Below are 8,309 nucleotides of genomic sequence, written 5' to 3'. Positions count from 1 at the left end.
GGATCGGACATTGTTTCGTTCTGCTGTGCATGGGGTCGCTATGAGTCGGTTCCGACTTGATGGCACCTGACAACAACAACAACAACAACAACAATGGACTGCCAGAAGAACAAACAAATATGTGTTGGAAGAAGTACAACCAGGAGGCAGGGCTTGATGGTGGATTAGGGAGAAGCATGATGCAGACCTCTGACATTAATAGCACAGGATACTGGACAAAGCAGGTTCAGGAGACTGTCCCAGAACTCTGAACTATATATAAAGGAATATTTAGAAGGATCGAAGGCTTACTGTTAGTGGCATTTATAACAGAAGCAAGAAAGGTGGCATTTTCTGGCCTGCCCTGCCAGCAGGGTGCCAGAGCAGCCATTTTGGACATGATGGAGCAGGAGCAGAGGACTGCTCCCACCACAGAAGCCTTACTGATAGTCGGAGAGAAAGGTGGGAACATTTTTTTCCTGTTTATAGGGCTCTCACTGTCTGTGCACTTCCACTTTGGTGACTAGAGGAGGTACCTGAGCAAGTGGACACCCACCCTTATCCCCAGAGGGTTCTACTATACATGTGCATGGATTTGCTCAGCGAAGACCACAGTGCACAGACTCTAAGGATAGGGAGGAATCAACAGGAACTGCTTAAAAGTGAACGGTCTCTCAGAATGGCTCCAGCCAACTGAGTGAGGTGTGTTAAAGTCATATTCATATTTTACTACTTTTTTTTTTTTTGCAATTATAGACTGTAGTATTCAATCTGGTTTTTTATTATTACTATTATTATTATTATTATTTTGCTGTTGTGGTTTTATTTTTTGTTTCTAAGTTCCCCTTTTACCTTGGGGGAACTTTTTATCTCCCTACATTAGCCAAGAAGAGACAGCAATTGTGGTTATATAGCCAAGCTATCATCACACTCAATAAAATTCCGCCATCCAGGCAAGAGCCAATACCAGCTGCTATACACCAGATAGACAGCCAACACCAGCTACTGTTACTCTGAGTTGAGTAATAAGAAATGTGAAAAGGGAAGTCTGTCTCCTGACCACATCTACCTGGAGGCAATCAGAAAGCATAATAATACATCAACATGCATTCATCTAATTATTGAAAAAAAATCTAATTATTGAAGATGTCCAAGAAACAGTTGATTTTGGCACACATCTAGAAATAAGATAGAGTAACTGAGAAAAATGTACTCCAGGTATACCTAGACTTCCCATTGCAAGGAAGGCAGGCTTTGGAACTGCCTGAGAAGGAATTCAGAAACATAATATTGATGTGCATCCAAATGTTCCACAGAGGAGTTAAGAAAAATAAGGAAGAAGTCAGGAAAGTGCTATAGGAACATTCAAATAAAATAGAAATAACATTGGAAACAATTCAAACCCTGAAGAAAGGGGTCCAAATGATTAATAATAAAATATCAGAAATGGATAATATACTGGAAGGGCAAAGGAGTAGAATTGAAGAGATGAAAGCCAGAACCAGCAAGCTGGAAAACAGATATCTTAGTCTACTAAGATAGAAAAGCAAGCAGAAAAAAGGATAAAAATACAATCTGAAGAAAGTCTAACATTTATGTGGGACAACATGAAGAGGAATAACTTGAGAATTACTGGAATCCCGGAACAGGAAGGCTCACAGAAGACCACAGAGGAGATAGATGAAAAGCTGCTGGAAGAAAATTACCCTAACATGCTGAAACACGAAAAACCCAAACACAAAAAGCATTCAAAAAGTGCAACAAACCCCAGGAAGGATAGATCCCAAAAGAAAATCACCAAGACATATCATAATCAAGCTCTCCAAAATAAAAAAAAAAGGAAAGAAAGCTGTGAGGGAAAAGAGAAGTGTTGCTTACAAAAGCAAGCAAATCAGATTAAGTTCTGATATTTCAGCAGAAACCATGCAGGCAAGAAGGCAATGGAGTGACATATGTAAAACCCTGAAAGAAAAAAAACTGCCAACTAAGAATCATCTACCCAGCAAAGCTGTTAATCAAATATGACTGTGTAATAAAAACATTCCAGGATAAACAGAAGCTAAGGGACTTTGTCAAAGCCAACCCAGTGTTTCAAAACATCCTAAAGTGTTCTATGGACTGAGAACAAACAAGAACAGACAATAACCAGAGATTGATATATGTGGCAACACCACCCAGAACTCAATCAACAGATGGAAGAGTCCAGAACAGAACGAACTACAAGAATGAATTCAGAGGACCTGGGAGGTCAGTCTATGATCAAAACAATTACAATGTGAACGAAGTAAAAATACAGGAACTGAGGTCCAGGTGTTGAGGAGGTCAGGTAGTTAGCAGGGTAAAATAGACTATCTTAAATGGAGGAAAAAGAAAATTAATACTTCACAACATACCAAGAAAATTAAAATCTAAGAAGAACATGGAAACATTAAAAATATTAAGCTTACTAAAAGAAATTTTTTTTTTTTTGCCTACAAGGGGTGAGAGGGAGGGGACAGTAGAGCACAGAGGGGATAGAGACATCATAATTTGGGTGTTGGGAGGAGAATACACAAGAAGGGGGAAGGGGATGGATGAACAAGGCAGTGAACACTTGGTCAGGTTTGCATGAGCTAAATGGGACAGAAGTAAATAGTGGTATATGTTCAACCTTGGAACAACAGGGCTTTGTGATACAGGGATTGAGGCACAGTCTGAATGGGTAAAAGAGGGGAAATAATGCTCAGATGCTTGACTGATTTATGAATGTTGGTTTCCCTTGCCTATTATTGTAAAATAGACACTTGAATGGGATAGAAAGGAATATCGGGAAACATGAGTATAGAAACAAAAATGCCCAAACCTGCAGAAAGTACCCATTTGACCTAGCTTCAGTGGCTTGATGATCAGAACTTGACTAGAGGAAGATAAAGAAATTTGATAAAGGAAACAAGTGTAAATTGCTACAATTTGGTGAACTTGACCTTTACTTATGGAAGTAGTAGCTCAAAATACCAACCAAGAAAGGAGTCTTCACATCAAGGATCAAACGTAGCTCTTCTGTACACAGGCTTGATAGGGACAGGCAACTTAGACATTGGTTACCTAAAATGAGGGCAGGGGAAAGGCTTATAAAAGCACGAAGTAGCTGACTTACAAGTGTTCAAGAGGGAGCTTAGTTTCAGAATGTGCGGGGGAGGGTAGAATTCCCACTGAATAATTTTCATCTTGTCTAGACAGGTCTGGTGTAAGGAGATGGGGATAAGATTCTTACGATTCAATAGTGAGTAATTGTTATCATGACTAATTGTGATAGTCACAACTGTAAAGGTAGAAGCTTTGTAACAGAAAAGGGGGTGGGTAGTTAATCTTACATTCCAGGAACAGAGGACCCTAGGACCATCAAGGGAGAAGTGCATGAATGGAATGTGGGACCGGATCCAGAGAAGTGGCAACACCAGAGATGAAGGCAAAGGTGATGACATTGAGAGATACAGCAGGTGAGGACTCTAGACTCATGTAAAGAGAAAGACTGTGTGCTTATGCACTGGCAGCCAGGAGGCAGGCTTACAGAATGTTTCCTTGGGTTTTTTAAAATGATTATATATTCCTGGGTGGTTTTTTGTGTTGTTGTTGTTGTTTTAATTTTACCATTCATTGCTTTGTATATTCATATACAGCCCTAGTTAGAAATCTGTTTTCACTTTTTTTTTTCACCTAGCAGTCATCTATTCATTTTTCCTCTGTATGGCTTTGATATTGGCAGCATAAATACATTATATATATGTGACAAGACATTTTATACTATTCATTCCTAATTGTAGAGTATTGGTAGCACAGTGTTTACGTGCTTAGCTGCTAACTTAAAAATCCATAGTTTGAACCTATGAGCCACTCTGCAGGAGAAAGAAGAGGCAGTCTGCTTCTCTAAAGATAATAACCTTGGAAAACTTGTCAGCTCTACTCCATCCTACAGGGCTGTAGAGTTGGACTCCACTCTCTGGCAATGGGTTTGGTTAGGTTTATTTCTAATTGCTACCTTGAGCTAAGGAGCAGAGCTCTGGTAGCATAGTGGTTATGAGTTGGGCTGCTAATCTCAAGATCAGCAGTTCGAAACTACCAGTGGTTCCACGGGAGAAAGATGAGACTTTCTGCTCCCATGAAGATTTCCAGCCTTGGAAACCCTATACAGGGTCGCTATGAGTCGGAACCGACTCCACGGCACATAATCAGAACCACCACCACCTTGAACTAATTCAGTAATAAATAACCCACTCATGGTGATCCTATAGGGCACATTATTATTTAAGTAAACACACATAAATGGAATGACCGGAGCAGCGTATAATTTCTGGTTTCTTTTGCTATTGTTCACTTGATGTTTGGATTAGATGGAGGCAATGCTAAAGTGTCAATTGTGCACTAACATTAGTGTATTTTGTAATGTGATCTCATGTAACACACTGGACAGGAAGGGCTGTATGAGAAAATCTACTCTATTGGCCAGAACGAGACATTTGGATAGCCTGGAAAATGCAAAGTTGTTTGTTTTCCCCCATGTTTATTAGTTTGATTCACAAGGATTTTAAATTTTAGAACTCTGCAAAAATCTGAAAGTTCTGGAGGGTAATTTGACAATTTGTTTCAATAACTGTGAATTTCCAGTGAAAGGCAAACAGGCAAAAATGTATGTATAACCATTATAGCATTGGCTTTAACAAAAACAAAACAGAAACAATTTAAATACATATCAATAGAGGTTAGTTAAATAAATTATGTACAACCATGAACATACTACATGAAGTATGATTATGTTAAAGGAGTCAAAAGATAAACAGATTATAATTCCATTTCTAAGTGTGTGTGTGCGTATGTATTTGGATGGCTTTTTGCCAAAATTTGTGAGGACTGCGATTATCAGGAAGTGGTTGCAGTTAAATGTGATTTTAAATTCTTTATACATTTCTGTAATATCAGTAGTTTCTCTTTATTTCTTCATTTCCCACTGACATCACTAAAACCCTCAAAACATACACACACACACATATATATATACACACACATACAAGCTGCTATCCAATGCATTTAATGTAAATCTTTTTGTTTGCATATGTTTGTGCAAAGTATATTTTTGGTTTTTTGAACAGATGTTATAAATTAGATGGTATTGCATCCTGCTTCTTATATTTTTCACCTAGTAATGTGTTTTTAAGATTTATGTGGCTATGTGTACACCTAGTCTTTTGCATATAACTACTGTTCTTTTTTTTTTTTAATGGAATAGCTATTATAAATTCTATGAATAAGTCTGTGCTTATTCATAAAGAAATAAAGCTATTTTTATTATGAATAAAGGAAGAAACCAACCTTCCACATTAAATCTGGATGTATATACTTTGTTTCTCACTAGCATAGATCATAAAGTTTTGCATGTTACTTTAAATAATTTTATCCATGTAAGTAGCCAAATGAAGAAATAATTATTATCCTAGAGATTCTATTTTACTAATCACATTTACATTAGAAAAGTACTTAATATTTCACTTTGGTGAAAAGTATTTCAAAGTCTTTTCTATAAATTTAGAAAATTCAAAAAGAGCATATTTCTATTTCTTTCTATGAAGATTTTAAATTCCTTGACTTAAGAAGCAAAAATTTCAAAAGACAAAGTTATTTTTAAAGTGAAATGTAGTGAAATGAACTTATTACAGTGTGTTCTCACTATATATTAAAAATGAAATTAAAATCATTTAAAAGAAAAGAAATATGATATTGTAATACAAACAGAAATTGAGGAAAGTCCCCAAAGGATAAAAAATGATTGATAGACAGCACAGGAAAATGAAATGACAATCAGAGAAAGCAATAAAGTCTACTGGGAAAAACCTGAAATTTATATATTGAAAGTTCATAATTTTTAACATAAAAATCTAATAATAACTGCTAATCCCTTTCTCTTTTTTAAACTTTAATTTAAACTTTAATAGAGCTTCAGGAGTAACTTTATTCAGTCATATCTTTATAAGACAGATATCAAATATTCTCAGTAGAGATTTGTATTTAACTTCCAAACTTTTCTTCAAAAGAATATATTTCCAGATGAGAGATGTACAGAAACAAAATTAAAACATATGACTATGTAATATGTTGTTGTTGTTGTTAAGTATCATCAAGTTTCATAGCAACCCGGTGTAGGGTATCTGAGGTTTTCTAAATCTTTGCAGAACCTAAAAGCCTCATCTTTCTCCCATTGAGTGTCTGTGGGCTCAGACCATCTACCTTCAGGTTTGCAGTCTAGTGCTTAGTCTATGGAGCCACTATATATTATGTGAAAAAATGGTGAAATGAGACACATTTTAAAGCAGATGTTACTGATGTCTAAGATCTGAGAAAATGGTCCCAAAAGCTCTGTGTCTTCTCTTTCTCATTTAAGCAGGTTTTCACTAATAACAACAGAGCAGCTTTGTAACATTGAAGACAAAACCAAGTTGCCCTTAATAAAAGTATTTTGTTGAAAACAGAGACGCCCTTTCTTTTCTCTCTCTTTCCAGCATTTTGGGTTTCTGGAAACAATGAAGCTGTTGATTTAGAAGGAGGTGGGAACAAAGAGGAAAGTATAGAAGTTTAAATGTGGAAAATAAAATGGTGATCTGGTGGTTCAGGAACAAATAGAATGAAGAAGGTGTATACAAATGTTAATAGAGTGTAAAGGGGGGAAAACACCCCACTGCCACTGAGTAGATTCTGACTCACAGGAACCCTGCAGGACACAGTAGAACAGCTCCCCAGGATTTCCAAGGCTGTAAATCTTTAAGCCTCATCTTTCTCCCAATGAGCAGCTGCTGGATTTGAACCACCAGCCTTTCAGTTAGCAACCCAACACTTAACCCACTGTGCCATCAGAAAGCCTAGAAAGGTGCAAAGCCTACTATAATGATCTAAGGAGAAAGTCAAAGAAATTTTTCTTCTTTGGAAACTAGAGTTAAACCTAGAAACCGAGATTGTAGGCTGTGTCTTGGCTAAGGGCCGTTGTAAATTTGCTTAGATTCTCCAACAGAAAAACCCTAAAGATTAGGAACACATGGATTTTGATGTTACTTTAAAGATGTAGTCAGTATTTCATCCATTTCTATGAAGTGTGAAATAGTGGTTAAGCTAAAGACTCTTGACTCTCAAAAGATCAAGCTTGCGACCTTGTGTAATTTATTCAGCTTCCTCATGAACAGAATATAAACATACCAAGAGGATTTACCTCACAGGGTCATTGAAAGGCCTAAACTAGATAGTCCATCTAAAGGGCTTAGGACAAATTCCGACACCTAGCACATACTCAGGAATTGTTGACTTAGACTAGTGGTAGTTGTAGTAGCAAAGAAACAGAAGGAGGCTGTGGTCGCCATTTGCACAGCTACCTGAGATCCAATCTGAGTTTTTATTCGAATGGAGATTGTTGCTGTGAATTTTAGTCTAGTGGGTTCTGACTCATAGCAAACCTGTATAAGGCTTCCAATCAGGAGTTGGTGGGTTTGAACAGCTGACCTTGTGGTTAACAGTCCAGTGCTTATCCAACAGTGCCACACCAACATGTTATCTTTAGTATATTGTAATATTTTTGATAGATCATATTAAATATGAAGATACTATATGCTACTAATTCAATAGGAAGAGTCCTGGTGTGGTGCTGTAAGATAAGCACTCAACCATAAGGTCAGTTTGAACAGCAAGGTGGGCGGTTCAAACTCACCAGCGGCTCCTTGGAAACTCTATACAGGGTTGAAACCAATGCGACGGCACTTAACAACAGCAATACAATATGGGGAAATGAGATTTCTTGCATAAATTTATTACTATTATCAACAGAGTCCTGGTGTGGTGCTGTAGGATAAGCACTGGACTGCTAACCCTAAGGTCAGTAGTTCAAACTCACCAGCCACTCCTCAGAAACCCCATACACAGTTGCTATGAGTTGGAATCAACTCAACAGCACTTAACAACAGTAATGTAGTGAGTACAAATCTCAGGTCATACATGATTTTAAGTATGCTAGAAATATTCTATTTTAATGTGTGTGTCAAGCTCTCATACATGTTGATAAAACAATCTTAGTCAACTCGGGCTTTCCATCCACCTACACTGGAATTGTATGTATATTTTATGGAACTACCACCTAGATTAGGAGTCCTGGTGTGGCACTATGGGTTAATGCGTCAGACTGCAAAGCCCTGTGAACTGCAAGGTCGGAAGTTCAAGCTCACCAGCTGCTCCTCAGAACTCCTATATAGGGTCGCTATTGATAGGATTATACCAGGATTGATAGGATTAGGAGAGAACATCTTGATTGTATCTTGATT

The sequence above is a fragment of the Chrysochloris asiatica genome, unplaced genomic scaffold (assembly GCF_000296735.1).
Source record: "Chrysochloris asiatica unplaced genomic scaffold, ChrAsi1.0 scaffold00002, whole genome shotgun sequence".
NCBI lineage: Eukaryota > Metazoa > Chordata > Mammalia > Afrosoricida > Chrysochloridae > Chrysochloris > Chrysochloris asiatica.
The sequence above is the reverse complement of the archived record's forward strand: the minus strand, read 5'-3'. Positions refer to the sequence as shown.